Raw genomic sequence first — 14,632 nt, forward strand, 5'->3', positions numbered from 1 at the left:
GATGCAGCATACAGTAAAGTCACCACCGTCCTCCAGGAGCACTGCTCTCTGATGAGGGAGCGATCGATGGGTGGTAGTTGAACCTGAGGGGATGAGCTTGAAAAGGGGAATCTTTCATGCTGAGTCCATTTGGCTGTGGGAATTGAAGCCAGGCTGTTGGATTTGTGTTGTATTACAGGCCAGCGTGTGAACCAGTTTGTAGGAGGCAGGTAATGAGAGCGCGTGGATCAGCAGTGGACGAAGTTGAACACAGATGGTAGGACACAACGAAATGGCTGTTTTACAGCAGCAGCGGATTACTTTACAGATAGATATTCAAACATGAAAACAACAATAACTAATATCTGAATCATCTCCACAGAGGTAGCAGAATGATCTAAAGAAGAATTCAAATTGACAACAAATCAAAATTTCACATAAGAACATTCTATCTAATACCAATGAAACAGAGGGCGACGCCGTCCAGTCCTCGGTAGTATAGTGGTTAGTATCCCCGCCTGTCACGCGGGAGACCGGGGTTCAATTCCCCGCCGGGGAGTCGGTGGCATTTTGAGGGGTCAGCTCCATTTCTCAACCCCGGAGTGCCGTATTCAAGTCCCTTTTGCTCCAAAGGTGTGCATTCACATGTCCGAGCAGTCTGCTCTTGTAAACAATCTGACCAACAAACAAAACCGAAAATTGTCTCAATTCTGCTCTCCCTGGCAAACTTACACTTTCATCTATCCAGGCACCCATTCGAGACTTCCTGCTTTTTGACGACAAATGAAAAATGCCGTCCTGAAGAATGGCGTCCTGAAGAAACGTTGACTGCGTTCTTCCCCCACTCTCACCCCCACTCCAGATGCTGACTTTCTCCAGCAATTTCTGTTTCCCATTCTGATTTTCTTGTTACTTCGTCCCGTCAGTGGGCTTATAACTCCCGCGCAAACGGAGTGCAAATGAAAACCTTTAAGCAACCGGTAGCGACAAATGAATGTGAGGTTTTTTTACACCCTCCCTCACATCAAAAAGGGGTCAGTCCCCCTCAGAGATTGGACCCGATCCTGCGATTAAGGTGATGCAACACCATCCCCTGCTGCTGGCAGACTGTACTACACCCACAGTGGAAAGTCAAAGTCATCTGAGAAGCATTTTTGTCTGCTCTTCTCGATAGAAGGACAAAGCCCAGTGGCTGGGTTAACATGTAGGTCAACACAGAGGCAAGGTTGAGAAAGCAGAACCTTCACTGTGGTCTGCTGCACGTGCAGGAACTGAACCTACACTGTTGGCATCATAGCATCACCACAGTGTGGAAGCAGGCCATTCAGACGGACAAGTCCACACCGACCCTTCTGAAGAGAAACCCATGCAGATCCACGTTCAGTCATGATGATATTGAATGGTGGTGCTGTCTTGAAGGGCTGAATGGCACAAGTGAGGACTGCAGTTGCTGGAAATCAGAGTCTCGATTAGAGTGGTGCTGGAAAAGCAACGCAAGTCAGACAGCATCCTGATTTTCCTGCTCCTCGGATTCTGCCTGAATTGAAGGGCTGAATGGCCTACCCCTGCACTTATTTTCTATGTTTCGATGTTAAATGCATGGCTCAGAGATTGACGTGAGTTGGAAGTAACCCTGCGATTAACTGTTCATCCTCATGATTTTATAAACATCAAGAAATTGTTGGCAAAGTGTTTCGACGTTGACAGTGGAGCTGATGCAGCATACAGTAAAGTCACCACCGTCCTCCAGGAGCACTGCTCTCTGATGAGGGAGCGATCGATGGGTGGTAGTTGAACCTGAGGGGATGAGCTTGAAAAGGGGAATCTTTCATGCTGAGTCCATTTGGCTGTGGGAATTGAAGCCAGGCTGTTGGATTTGTGTTGTATTACAGGCCAGCGTGTGAACCAGTTTGTAGGAGGCAGGTAATGAGAGCGCGTGGATCAGCAGTGGACGAAGTTGAACACAGATGGTAGGACACAACGAAATGGCTGTTTTACAGCAGCAGCGGATTACTTTACAGATAGATATTCAAACATGAAAACAACAATAACTAATATCTGAATCATCTCCACAGAGGTAGCAGAATGATCTAAAGAAGAATTCAAATTGACAACAAATCAAAATTTCACATAAGAACATTCTATCTAATACCAATGAAACAGAGGGCGACGCCGTCCAATCCTCGGTAGTATAGTGGTTAGTATCCCCGCCTGTCACGCGGGAGACCGGGGTTCAATTCCCCGCCGGGGAGTCGGTGGCATTTTGAGGGGTCAGCTCCATTTCTCAACCCCGGAGTGCCGTATTCAAGTCCCGTTTGCTCCAAAGGTGTGCATTCACATGTCCGAGCAGTCTGCTCTTGTAAACAATCTGACCAACAAACAAAACCGAAAATTGTCTCAATTCTGCTCTCCCTGGCAAACTTACACTTTCATCTATCCAGGCACCCATTCGAGACTTCCTGCTTTTTGACGACAAATGAAAAATGCCGTCCTGAAGAATGGCGTCCTGAAGAAACGTTGACTGCGTTCTTCCCCCACTCTCACCCCCACTCCAGATGCTGACTTTCTCCAGCAATTTCTGTTTCCCATTCTGATTTTCTTGTTACTTCGTCCCGTCAGTGGGCTTATAACTCGAGTGCAAATGAAAACCTTTAAGCAACCGGTAGCGACAAATGAATGTGAGGTTTTTTTACACCCTCCCTCACATCAAAAAGGGGTCAGTCCCCCTCAGAGATTGGACCCGATCCTGCGATTAAGGTGATGCAACACCATCCCCTGCTGCTGGCAGACTGTACTACACCCACAGTGGAAAGTCAAAGTCATCTGAGAAGCATTTTTGTCTGCTCTTCTCGATAGAAGGACAAAGCCCAGTGGCTGGGTTAACATGTAGGTCAACACAGAGGCAAGGTTGAGAAAGCAGAACCTTCACTGTGGTCTGCTGCACGTGCAGGAACTGAACCTACACTGTTGGCATCATAGAATCACCACAGTGTGGAAGCAGGCCATTCAGACGGACAAGTCCACACCGACCCTTCTGAAGAGAAACCCATGCAGATCCACGTTCAGTCATGATGATATTGAATGGTGGTGCTGTCTTGAAGGGCTGAATGGCACAAGTGAGGACTGCAGTTGCTGGAAATCAGAGTCTCGATTAGAGTGGTGCTGGAAAAGCAACGCAAGTCAGACAGCATCCTGATTTTCCTGCTCCTCGGATTCTGCCTGAATTGAAGGGCTGAATGGCCTACCCCTGCACTTATTTTCTATGTTTCGATGTTAAATGCATGGCTCAGAGATTGACGTGAGTTGGAAGTAACCCTGCGATTAACTGTTCATCCTCATGATTTTATAAACATCAAGAAATTGTTGGCAAAGTGTTTCGACGTTGACAGTGGAGCTGATGCAGCATACAGTAAAGTCACCACCGTCCTCCAGGAGCACTGCTCTCTGATGAGGGAGCGATCGATGGGTGGTAGTTGAACCTGAGGGGATGAGCTTGAAAAGGGGAATCTTTCATGCTGAGTCCATTTGGCTGTGGGAATTGAAGCCAGGCTGTTGGATTTGTGTTGTATTACAGGCCAGCGTGTGAACCAGTTTGTAGGAGGCAGGTAATGAGAGCGCGTGGATCAGCAGTGGACGAAGTTGAACACAGATGGTAGGACACAACGAAATGGCTGTTTTACAGCAGCAGCGGATTACTTTACAGATAGATATTCAAACATGAAAACAACAATAACTAATATCTGAATCATCTCCACGGAGGTAGCAGAATGATCTAAAGAAGAATTCAAATTGACAACAAATCAAAATTTCACATAAGAACATTCTATCTAATACCAATGAAACAGAGGGCGACGCCGTCCAATCCTCGGTAGTATAGTGGTTAGTATCCCCGCCTGTCACGCGGGAGACCGGGGTTCAATTCCCCGCCGGGGAGTCGGTGGCATTTTGAGGGGTCAGCTCCATTTCTCAACCCCGGAGTGCCGTATTCAAGTCCCGTTTGCTCCAAAGGTGTGCATTCACATGTCCGAGCAGTCTGCTCTTGTAGACAATCTGACCAACAAACAAAACCGAAAATTGTCTCAATTCTGCTCTCCCTGGCAAACTTACACTTTCATCTATCCAGGCACCCATTCGAGACTTCCTGCTTTTTGACGACAAATGAAAAATGCCGTCCTGAAGAATGGCGTCCTGAAGAAACGTTGACTGCGTTCTTCCCCCACTCTCACCCCCACTCCAGATGCTGACTTTCTCCAGCAATTTCTGTTTCCCATTCTGATTTTCTTGTTACTTCGTCCCGTCAGTGGGCTTATAACTCCCGCGCAAACGGAGTGCAAATGAAAACCTTTAAGCAACCGGTAGCGACAAATGAATGTGAGGTTTTTTTACACCCTCCCTCACATCAAAAAGGGGTCAGTCCCCCTCAGAGATTGGACCCGATCCTGCGATTAAGGTGATGCAACACCATCCCCTGCTGCTGGCAGACTGTACTACACCCACAGTGGAAAGTCAAAGTCATCTGAGAAGCATTTTTGTCTGCTCTTCTCGATAGAAGGACAAAGCCCAGTGGCTGGGTTAACATGTAGGTCAACACAGAGGCAAGGTTGAGAAAGCAGAACCTTCACTGTGGTCTGCTGCACGTGCAGGAACTGAACCTACACTGTTGGCATCATAGAATCACCACAGTGTGGAAGCAGGCCATTCAGACGGACAAGTCCACACCGACCCTTCTGAAGAGAAACCCATGCAGATCCACGTTCAGTCATGATGATATTGAATGGTGGTGCTGTCTTGAAGGGCTGAATGGCACAAGTGAGGACTGCAGTTGCTGGAAATCAGAGTCTCGATTAGAGTGGTGCTGGAAAAGCAACGCAAGTCAGACAGCATCCTGATTTTCCTGCTCCTCGGATTCTGCCTGAATTGAAGGGCTGAATGGCCTACCCCTGCACTTATTTTCTATGTTTCGATGTTAAATGCATGGCTCAGAGATTGACGTGAGTTGGAAGTAACCCTGCGATTAACTGTTCATCCTCATGATTTTATAAACATCAAGAAATTGTTGGCAAAGTGTTTCGACGTTGACAGTGGAGCTGATGCAGCATACAGTAAAGTCACCACCGTCCTCCAGGAGCACTGCTCTCTGATGAGGGAGCGATCGATGGGTGGTAGTTGAACCTGAGGGGATGAGCTTGAAAAGGGGAATCTTTCATGCTGAGTCCATTTGGCTGTGGGAATTGAAGCCAGGCTGTTGGATTTGTGTTGTATTACAGGCCAGCGTGTGAACCAGTTTGTAGGAGGCAGGTAATGAGAGCGCGTGGATCAGCAGTGGACGAAGTTGAACACAGATGGTAGGACACAACGAAATGGCTGTTTTACAGCAGCAGCGGATTACTTTACAGATAGATATTCAAACATGAAAACAACAATAACTAATATCTGAATCATCTCCACAGAGGTAGCAGAATGATCTAAAGAAGAATTCAAATTGACAACAAATCAAAATTTCACATAAGAACATTCTATCTAATACCAATGAAACAGAGGGCGACGCCGTCCAATCCTCGGTAGTATAGTGGTTAGTATCCCCGCCTGTCACGCGGGAGACCGGGGTTCAATTCCCCGCCGGGGAGTCGGTGGCATTTTGAGGGGTCAGCTCCATTTCTCAACCCCGGAGTGCCGTATTCAAGTCCCGTTTGCTCCAAAGGTGTGCATTCACATGTCCGAGCAGTCTGCTCTTGTAAACAATCTGACCAACAAACAAAACCGAAAATTGTCTCAATTCTGCTCTCCCTGGCAAACTTACACTTTCATCTATCCAGGCACCCATTCGAGACTTCCTGCTTTTTGACGACAAATGAAAAATGCCGTCCTGAAGAATGGCGTCCTGAAGAAACGTTGACTGCGTTCTTCCCCCACTCTCACCCCCACTCCAGATGCTGACTTTCTCCAGCAATTTCTGTTTCCCATTCTGATTTTCTTGTTACTTCGTCCCGTCAGTGGGCTTATAACTCCCGTGCAAACGGAGTGCAAATGAAAACCTTTAAGCAACCGGTAGCGACAAATGAATGTGAGGTTTTTTTACACCCTCCCTCACATCAAAAAGGGGTCAGTCCCCCTCAGAGATTGGACCCGATCCTGCGATTAAGGTGATGCAACACCATCCCCTGCTGCTGGCAGACTGTACTACACCCACAGTGGAAAGTCAAAGTCATCTGAGAAGCATTTTTGTCTGCTCTTCTCGATAGAAGGACAAAGCCCAGTGGCTGGGTTAACATGTAGGTCAACACAGAGGCAAGGTTGAGAAAGCAGAACCTTCACTGTGGTCTGCTGCACGTGCAGGAACTGAACCTACACTGTTGGCATCATAGAATCACCACAGTGTGGAAGCAGGCCATTCAGACGGACAAGTCCACACCGACCCTTCTGAAGAGAAACCCATGCAGATCCACGTTCAGTCATGATGATATTGAATGGTGGTGCTGTCTTGAAGGGCTGAATGGCACAAGTGAGGACTGCAGTTGCTGGAAATCAGAGTCTCGATTAGAGTGGTGCTGGAAAAGCAACGCAAGTCAGACAGCATCCTGATTTTCCTGCTCCTCGGATTCTGCCTGAATTGAAGGGCTGAATGGCCTACCCCTGCACTTATTTTCTATGTTTCGATGTTAAATGCATGGCTCAGAGATTGACGTGAGTTGGAAGTAACCCTGCGATTAACTGTTCATCCTCATGATTTTATAAACATCAAGAAATTGTTGGCAAAGTGTTTCGACGTTGACAGTGGAGCTGATGCAGCATACAGTAAAGTCACCACCGTCCTCCAGGAGCACTGCTCTCTGATGAGGGAGCGATTGATGGGTGGTAGTTGAACCTGAGAGGATGAGCTTGAAAAGGGGAATCTTTCATGCTGAGTCCATTTGGCTGTGGGAATTGAAGCCAGGCTGTTGGATTTGTGTTGTATTACAGGCCAGCGTGTGAACCAGTTTGTAGGAGGCAGGTAATGAGAGCGCGTGGATCAGCAGTGGACGAAGTTGAACACAGATGGTAGGACACAACGAAATGGCTGTTTTACAGCAGCAGCGGATTACTTTACAGATAGATATTCAAACATGAAAACAACAATAACTAATATCTGAATCATCTCCACGGAGGTAGCAGAATGATCTAAAGAAGAATTCAAATTGACAACAAATCAAAATTTCACATAAGAACATTCTATCTAATACCAATGAAACAGAGGGCGACGCCGTCCAATCCTCGGTAGTATAGTGGTTAGTATCCCCGCCTGTCACGCGGGAGACCGGGGTTCAATTCCCCGCCGGGGAGTCGGTGGCATTTTGAGGGGTCAGCTCCATTTCTCAACCCCGGAGTGCCGTATTCAAGTCCCGTTTGCTCCAAAGGTGTGCATTCACATGTCCGAGCAGTCTGCTCTTGTAAACAATCTGACCAACAAACAAAACCGAAAATTGTCTCAATTCTGCTCTCCCTGGCAAACTTACACTTTCATCTATCCAGGCACCCATTCGAGACTTCCTGCTTTTTGACGACAAATGAAAAATGCCGTCCTGAAGAATGGCGTCCTGAAGAAACGTTGACTGCGTTCTTCCCCCACTCTCACCCCCACTCCAGATGCTGACTTTCTCCAGCAATTTCTGTTTCCCATTCTGATTTTCTTGTTACTTCGTCCCGTCAGTGGGCTTATAACTCCCGCGCAAACGGAGTGCAAATGAAAACCTTTCAGCAACCGGTAGCGACAAATGAATGTGAGGTTTTTTTACACCCTCCCTCACATCAAAAAGGGGTCAGTCCCCCTCAGAGATTGGACCCGATCCTGCGATTAAGGTGATGCAACACCATCCCCTGCTGCTGGCAGACTGTACTACACCCACAGTGGAAAGTCAAAGTCATCTGAGAAGCATTTTTGTCTGCTCTTCTCGATAGAAGGACAAAGCCCAGTGGCTGGGTTAACATGTAGGTCAACACAGAGGCAAGGTTGAGAAAGCAGAACCTTCACTGTGGTCTGCTGCACGTGCAGGAACTGAACCTACACTGTTGGCATCATAGAATCACCACAGTGTGGAAGCAGGCCATTCAGACGGACAAGTCCACACCGACCCTTCTGAAGAGAAACCCATGCAGATCCACGTTCAGTCATGATGATATTGAATGGTGGTGCTGTCTTGAAGGGCTGAATGGCACAAGTGAGGACTGCAGTTGCTGGAAATCAGAGTCTCGATTAGAGTGGTGCTGGAAAAGCAACGCAAGTCAGACAGCATCCTGATTTTCCTGCTCCTCGGATTCTGCCTGAATTGAAGGGCTGAATGGCCTACCCCTGCACTTATTTTCTATGTTTCGATGTTAAATGCATGGCTCAGAGATTGACGTGAGTTGGAAGTAACCCTGCGATTAACTGTTCATCCTCATGATTTTATAAACATCAAGAAATTGTTGGCAAAGTGTTTCGACGTTGACAGTGGAGCTGATGCAGCATACAGTAAAGTCACCACCGTCCTCCAGGAGCACTGCTCTCTGATGAGGGAGCGATCGATGGGTGGTAGTTGAACCTGAGGGGATGAGCTTGAAAAGGGGAATCTTTCATGCTGAGTCCATTTGGCTGTGGGAATTGAAGCCAGGCTGTTGGATTTGTGTTGTATTACAGGCCAGCGTGTGAACCAGTTTGTAGGAGGCAGGTAATGAGAGCGCGTGGATCAGCAGTGGACGAAGTTGAACACAGATGGTAGGACACAACGAAATGGCTGTTTTACAGCAGCAGCGGATTACTTTACAGATAGATATTCAAACATGAAAACAACAATAACTAATATCTGAATCATCTCCACGGAGGTAGCAGAATGATCTAAAGAAGAATTCAAATTGACAACAAATCAAAATTTCACATAAGAACATTCTATCTAATACCAATGAAACAGAGGGCGACGCCGTCCAATCCTCGGTAGTATAGTGGTTAGTATCCCCGCCTGTCACGCGGGAGACCGGGGTTCAATTCCCCGCCGGGGAGTCGGTGGCATTTTGAGGGGTCAGCTCCATTTCTCAACCCCGGAGTGCCGTATTCAAGTCCCGTTTGCTCCAAAGGTGTGCATTCACATGTCCGAGCAGTCTGCTCTTGTAAACAATCTGACCAACAAACAAAACCGAAAATTGTCTCAATTCTGCTCTCCCTGGCAAACTTACACTTTCATCTATCCAGGCACCCATTCGAGACTTCCTGCTTTTTGACGACAAATGAAAAATGCCGTCCTGAAGAATGGCGTCCTGAAGAAACGTTGACTGCGTTCTTCCCCCACTCTCACCCCCACTCCAGATGCTGACTTTCTCCAGCAATTTCTGTTTCCCATTCTGATTTTCTTGTTACTTCGTCCCGTCAGTGGGCTTATAACTCCCGCGCAAACGGAGTGCAAATGAAAACCTTTAAGCAACCGGTAGCGACAAATGAATGTGAGGTTTTTTTACACCCTCCCTCACATCAAAAAGGGGTCAGTCCCCCTCAGAGATTGGACCCGATCCTGCGATTAAGGTGATGCAACACCATCCCCTGCTGCTGGCAGACTGTACTACACCCACAGTGGAAAGTCAAAGTCATCTGAGAAGCATTTTTGTCTGCTCTTCTCGATAGAAGGACAAAGCCCAGTGGCTGGGTTAACATGTAGGTCAACACAGAGGCAAGGTTGAGAAAGCAGAACCTTCACTGTGGTCTGCTGCACGTGCAGGAACTGAACCTACACTGTTGGCATCATAGAATCACCACAGTGTGGAAGCAGGCCATTCAGACGGACAAGTCCACACCGACCCTTCTGAAGAGAAACCCATGCAGATCCACGTTCAGTCATGATGATATTGAATGGTGGTGCTGTCTTGAAGGGCTGAATGGCACAAGTGAGGACTGCAGTTGCTGGAAATCAGAGTCTCGATTAGAGTGGTGCTGGAAAAGCAACGCAAGTCAGACAGCATCCTGATTTTCCTGCTCCTCGGATTCTGCCTGAATTGAAGGGCTGAATGGCCTACCCCTGCACTTATTTTCTATGTTTCGATGTTAAATGCATGGCTCAGAGATTGACGTGAGTTGGAAGTAACCCTGCGATTAACTGTTCATCCTCATGATTTTATAAACATCAAGAAATTGTTGGCAAAGTGTTTCGACGTTGACAGTGGAGCTGATGCAGCATACAGTAAAGTCACCACCGTCCTCCAGGAGCACTGCTCTCTGATGAGGGAGCGATCGATGGGTGGTAGTTGAACCTGAGGGGATGAGCTTGAAAAGGGGAATCTTTCATGCTGAGTCCATTTGGCTGTGGGAATTGAAGCCAGGCTGTTGGATTTGTGTTGTATTACAGGCCAGCGTGTGAACCAGTTTGTAGGAGGCAGGTAATGAGAGCGCGTGGATCAGCAGTGGACGAAGTTGAACACAGATGGTAGGACACAACGAAATGGCTGTTTTACAGCAGCAGCGGATTACTTTACAGATAGATATTCAAACATGAAAACAACAATAACTAATATCTGAATCATCTCCACGGAGGTAGCAGAATGATCTAAAGAAGAATTCAAATTGACAACAAATCAAAATTTCACATAAGAACATTCTATCTAATACCAATGAAACAGAGGGCGACGCCGTCCAATCCTCGGTAGTATAGTGGTTAGTATCCCCGCCTGTCATGCGGGAGACCGGGGTTCAATTCCCCGCCGGGGAGTCGGTGGCATTTTGAGGGGTCAGCTCCATTTCTCAACCCCGGAGTGCCGTATTCAAGTCCCGTTTGCTCCAAAGGTGTGCATTCACATGTCCGAGCAGTCTGCTCTTGTAAACAATCTGACCAACAAACAAAACCGAAAATTGTCTCAATTCTGCTCTCCCTGGCAAACTTACACTTTCATCTATCCAGGCACCCATTCGAGACTTCCTGCTTTTTGACGACAAATGAAAAATGCCGTCCTGAAGAATGGTCACTGGACCAGAAACGTTGACTGCGTTCTTCCCCCACTCTCACCCCCACTCCAGATGCTGACTTTCTCCAGCAATTTCTGTTTCCCATTCTGATTTTCTTGTTACTTCGTCCCGTCAGTGGGCTTATAACTCCCGCGCAAACGGAGTGCAAATGAAAACCTTTAAGCAACCGGTAGCGACAAATGAATGTGAGGTTTTTTTACACCCTCCCTCACATCAAAAAGGGGTCAGTCCCCCTCAGAGATTGGACCCGATCCTGCGATTAAGGTGATGCAACACCATCCCCTGCTGCTGGCAGACTGTACTACACCCACAGTGGAAAGTCAAAGTCATCTGAGAAGCATTTTTGTCTGCTCTTCTCGATAGAAGGACAAAGCCCAGTGGCTGGGTTAACATGTAGGTCAACACAGAGGCAAGGTTGAGAAAGCAGAACCTTCACTGTGGTCTGCTGCACGTGCAGGAACTGAACCTACACTGTTGGCATCATAGAATCACCACAGTGTGGAAGCAGGCCATTCAGACGGACAAGTCCACACCGACCCTTCTGAAGAGAAACCCATGCAGATCCACGTTCAGTCATGATGATATTGAATGGTGGTGCTGTCTTGAAGGGCTGAATGGCACAAGTGAGGACTGCAGTTGCTGGAAATCAGAGTCTCGATTAGAGTGGTGCTGGAAAAGCAACGCAAGTCAGACAGCATCCTGATTTTCCTGCTCCTCGGATTCTGCCTGAATTGAAGGGCTGAATGGCCTACCCCTGCACTTATTTTCTATGTTTCGATGTTAAATGCATGGCTCAGAGATTGACGTGAGTTGGAAGTAACCCTGCGATTAACTGTTCATCCTCATGATTTTATAAACATCAAGAAATTGTTGGCAAAGTGTTTCGACGTTGACAGTGGAGCTGATGCAGCGTACAGTAAAGTCACCACCGTCCTCGAGGAGCACTGCTCTCTGATGAGGGAGCGATCGATGGGTGGTAGTTGAACCTGAGGGGATGAGATTGAAAAGGGGAATCTTTCATGCTGAGTCCATTTGGCTGTGGGAATTGAAGCCAGGCTGTTGGATTTGTGTTGTATTACAGGCCAGCGTGTGAACCAGTTTGTAGGAGGCAGGTAATGAGAGCGCGTGGATCAGCAGTGGACGAAGTTGAACACAGATGGTAGGACACAACGAAATGGCTGTTTTACAGCAGCAGCGGATTACTTTACAGATAGATATTCAAACATGAAAACAACAATAACTAATATCTGAATCATCTCCACAGAGGTAGCAGAATGATCTAAAGAAGAATTCAAATTGACAACAAATCAAAATTTCACATAAGAACATTCTATCTAATACCAATGAAACAGAGGGCGACGCCGTCCAATCCTCGGTAGTATAGTGGTTAGTATCCCCGCCTGTCACGCGGGAGACCGGGGTTCAATTCCCCGCCGGGGAGTCGGTGGCATTTTGAGGGGTCAGCTCCATTTCTCAACCCCGGAGTGCCGTATTCAAGTCCCGTTTGCTCCAAAGGTGTGCATTCACATGTCCGAGCAGTCTGCTCTTGTAAACAATCTGACCAACAAACAAAACCGAAAATTGTCTCAATTCTGCTCTCCCTGGCAAACTTACACTTTCATCTATCCAGGCACCCATTCGAGACTTCCTGCTTTTTGACGACAAATGAAAAATGCCGTCCTGAAGAATGGTCACTGGACCAGAAACGTTGACTGCGTTCTTCCCCCACTCTCACCCCCACTCCAGATGCTGACTTTCTCCAGCAATTTCTGTTTCCCATTCTGATTTTCTTGTTACTTCGTCCCGTCAGTGGGCTTATAACTCCCGCGCAAACGGAGTGCAAATGAAAACCTTTAAGCAACCGGTAGCGACAAATGAATGTGAGGTTTTTTTACACCCTCCCTCACATCAAAAAGGGGTCAGTCCCCCTCAGAGATTGGACCCGATCCTGCGATTAAGGTGATGCAACACCATCCCCTGCTGCTGGCAGACTGTACTACACCCACAGTGGAAAGTCAAAGTCATCTGAGAAGCATTTTTGTCTGCTCTTCTCGATAGAAGGACAAAGCCCAGTGGCTGGGTTAACATGTAGGTCAACACAGAGGCAAGGTTGAGAAAGCAGAACCTTCACTGTGGTCTGCTGCACGTGCAGGAAGTGAACCTACACTGTTGGCATCATAGAATCACCACAGTGTGGAAGCAGGCCATTCAGACGGACAAGTCCACACCGACCCTTCTGAAGAGAAACCCATGCAGATCCACGTTCAGTCATGATGATATTGAATGGTGGTGCTGTCTTGAAGGGCTGAATGGCACAAGTGAGGACTGCAGTTGCTGGAAATCAGAGTCTCGATTAGAGTGGTGCTGGAAAAGCAACGCAAGTCAGACAGCATCCTGATTTTCCTGCTCCTCGGATTCTGCCTGAATTGAAGGGCTGAATGGCCTACCCCTGCACTTATTTTCTATGTTTCGATGTTAAATGCATGGCTCAGAGATTGACGTGAGTTGGAAGTAACCCTGCGATTAACTGTTCATCCTCATGATTTTATAAACATCAAGAAATTGTTGGCAAAGTGTTTCGACGTTGACAGTGGAGCTGATGCAGCATACAGTAAAGTCACCACCGTCCTCCAGGAGCACTGCTCTCTGATGAGGGAGCGATCGATGGGTGGTAGTTGAACCTGAGGGGATGAGCTTGAAAAGGGGAATCTTTCATGCTGAGTCCATTTGGCTGTGGGAATTGAAGCCAGGCTGTTGGATTTGTGTTGTATTACAGGCCAGCGTGTGAACCAGTTTGTAGGAGGCAGGTAATGAGAGCGCGTGGATCAGCAGTGGACGAAGTTGAACACAGATGGTAGGACACAACGAAATGGCTGTTTTACAGCAGCAGCGGATTACTTTACAGATAGATATTCAAACATGAAAACAACAATAACTAATATCTGAATCATCTCCACAGAGGTAGCAGAATGATCTAAAGAAGAATTCAAATTGACAACAAATCAAAATTTCACATAAGAACATTCTATCTAATACCAATGAAACAGAGGGCGACGCCGTCCAATCCTCGGTAGTATAGTGGTTAGTATCCCCGCCTGTCACGCGGGAGACCGGGGTTCAATTCCCCGCCGGGGAGTCGGTGGCATTTTGAGGGGTCAGCTCCATTTCTCAACCCCGGAGTGCCGTATTCAAGTCCCGTTTGCTCCAAAGGTGTGCATTCACATGTCCGAGCAGTCTGCTCTTGTAAACAATCTGACCAACAAACAAAACCGAAAATTGTCTCAATTCTGCTCTCCCTGGCAAACTTACACTTTCATCTATCCAGGCACCCATTCGAGACTTCCTGCTTTTTGACGACAAATGAAAAATGCCGTCCTGAAGAATGGTCACTGGACCAGAAACGTTGACTGCGTTCTTCCCCCACTCTCACCCCCACTCCAGATGCTGACTTTCTCCAGCAATTTCTGTTTCCCATTCTGATTTTCTTGTTACTTCGTCCCGTCAGTGGGCTTATAACTCCCGCGCAAACGGAGTGCAAATGAAAACCTTTAAGCAACCGGTAGCGACAAATGAATGTGAGGTTTTTTTACACCCTCCCTCACATCAAAAAGGGGTCAGTCCCCCTCAGAGATTGGACCCGATCCTGCGATTAAGGTGATGCAACACCATCCCCTGCTGCTGGCAGACTGTACT

At 47.3% G+C, this 14,632-nt stretch overlaps 9 non-coding genes across 9 annotated transcripts; all 9 read left to right on the forward strand.

Annotated features, from left to right (window-relative positions):
* Positions 1-466: 466 nt before the first annotated feature.
* trnad-guc (transfer RNA aspartic acid (anticodon GUC)) lies at positions 467-538 on the forward strand. The gene has a single exon. It is a non-coding gene; the product is annotated as a tRNA-Asp (tRNA).
* A 1,621-nt stretch (positions 539-2,159) lies between these two features.
* trnad-guc (transfer RNA aspartic acid (anticodon GUC)) lies at positions 2,160-2,231 on the forward strand. The gene has a single exon. It is a non-coding gene; the product is annotated as a tRNA-Asp (tRNA).
* A 1,610-nt stretch (positions 2,232-3,841) lies between these two features.
* On the forward strand, positions 3,842-3,913 carry trnad-guc (transfer RNA aspartic acid (anticodon GUC)). Its single transcript has one exon. It is a non-coding gene; the product is annotated as a tRNA-Asp (tRNA).
* Positions 3,914-5,534: 1,621 nt separating this feature from the next.
* Positions 5,535-5,606, forward strand: trnad-guc (transfer RNA aspartic acid (anticodon GUC)). The gene has a single exon. It is a non-coding gene; the product is annotated as a tRNA-Asp (tRNA).
* A 1,621-nt stretch (positions 5,607-7,227) lies between these two features.
* On the forward strand, positions 7,228-7,299 carry trnad-guc (transfer RNA aspartic acid (anticodon GUC)). Its single transcript has one exon. It is a non-coding gene; the product is annotated as a tRNA-Asp (tRNA).
* A 1,621-nt stretch (positions 7,300-8,920) lies between these two features.
* On the forward strand, positions 8,921-8,992 carry trnad-guc (transfer RNA aspartic acid (anticodon GUC)). The gene has a single exon. It is a non-coding gene; the product is annotated as a tRNA-Asp (tRNA).
* A 1,621-nt stretch (positions 8,993-10,613) lies between these two features.
* Positions 10,614-10,685, forward strand: trnad-guc (transfer RNA aspartic acid (anticodon GUC)). The gene has a single exon. It is a non-coding gene; the product is annotated as a tRNA-Asp (tRNA).
* A 1,623-nt stretch (positions 10,686-12,308) lies between these two features.
* Positions 12,309-12,380, forward strand: trnad-guc (transfer RNA aspartic acid (anticodon GUC)). The gene has a single exon. It is a non-coding gene; the product is annotated as a tRNA-Asp (tRNA).
* Positions 12,381-14,003: 1,623 nt separating this feature from the next.
* On the forward strand, positions 14,004-14,075 carry trnad-guc (transfer RNA aspartic acid (anticodon GUC)). The gene has a single exon. It is a non-coding gene; the product is annotated as a tRNA-Asp (tRNA).
* The last annotated feature ends 557 nt before the right edge of the window (positions 14,076-14,632 follow it).

Source organism: Chiloscyllium plagiosum, unplaced genomic scaffold, assembly GCF_037043375.1.
Source record: "Chiloscyllium plagiosum isolate Xiang-an unplaced genomic scaffold, Cpla_swu_hap1 HiC_scaffold_35, whole genome shotgun sequence".
NCBI classification, from domain to species: domain Eukaryota; kingdom Metazoa; phylum Chordata; class Chondrichthyes; order Orectolobiformes; family Hemiscylliidae; genus Chiloscyllium; species Chiloscyllium plagiosum.